This window comes from Octodon degus, unplaced genomic scaffold, assembly GCF_000260255.1.
Source record: "Octodon degus isolate 3935 unplaced genomic scaffold, OctDeg1.0 scaffold00197, whole genome shotgun sequence".
Lineage (NCBI taxonomy): Eukaryota > Metazoa > Chordata > Mammalia > Rodentia > Octodontidae > Octodon > Octodon degus.
In genome coordinates, this window is record NW_004524773.1 from 386598 (window position 1) to 387600 (window position 1003).

The following is a 1003-nucleotide window of genomic DNA, read 5'->3' on the forward strand; positions in this document are numbered from 1 at the left end:
CCAGGGATTGAACTCAGACCCTTGCGCTTGCCAGGGAAGCGCTTATTCCGCTGAGCCATCTCCCCGGCCCCGACACAATGTCTCAATCATTACAATCCACCCCTTGTCAACTTGGCAACCAGACATTTTTTAAAACCGGTTTTTAGGTTTATGGACATGCTTCTTAACATTTTATCACTTGAACATTATAACACAGGTTTAATTATCATTAAGAATCACTATTAAAAAAAATAAAAATAAAAAAGAATCACTATTAAGGGCTGGCCAAATAGTTCAGTGGATTAAAGCGCCTGCAAGCAGGCGCAGGAGCTGAGGGTTTGATCCCGGGGCCTGCATGCCAGCCCCACCCCTGGGGCGTGCTGAGACCGCAATTGAGACTGAGCATGGTGGTGCACTCCTATAATCCCAGCTCTTGGGAGGCTAGAAACAAAGCAGATCACTATGAGTCCAATCTAGTAGTGAGACCCTGAACATCCTGCAGACTCTTCCCTAATATATATATATTAAAAAAGAATCACTATTAAGTTTATCAACATTGTATTACATTAGAACCATAACATTTGTCCCTGATCCCCCTAAAGATTTATGTGTATCTCTTTATATAAAGGCACTTAGTCTATCTATAAGAGTTATCAAAGTCTTAACTGCTTTAGTGATTTTGAAAAGTCTAAGTCTCAAGTCTCTTTTAGATCTAAGGCAAACTCCTAGCTTTGAGCCCCTGTATAAATGTGAAGTTAAACACTTTTAACATTTAAAGGCACAAGATAAACATTATCATTTGAAGAGGTATACAGGGGCTGGCGAGACAGCTCAGCAGACTAAGCACCTGCTTTGGTAAGCGCAGGGACCAGGGTTCAATCCTCATTCCTGCACATCATGCCGGCCCTTCTCCCAGGGTGTGCTGAGCTGGCAGTTGAGTCTGCGCACGCCTGTAATCCCAGCACTGGGGAGGCTGAAAACAGAAGGATCACTATGAGTCTAAGCTGCATAGTGAGACCCTGTA

General features: G+C 43.4%; 1 protein-coding gene across 1 annotated transcript in view; it reads right to left on the minus strand.

Annotated features, from left to right (window-relative positions):
* Nucleotides 1–1003, minus strand: part of C5ar1 (complement C5a receptor 1) — a 10609-nt gene that overhangs the window by 9015 nt on the left and 591 nt on the right. The gene's annotated exons all lie outside the window — the stretch shown is intronic.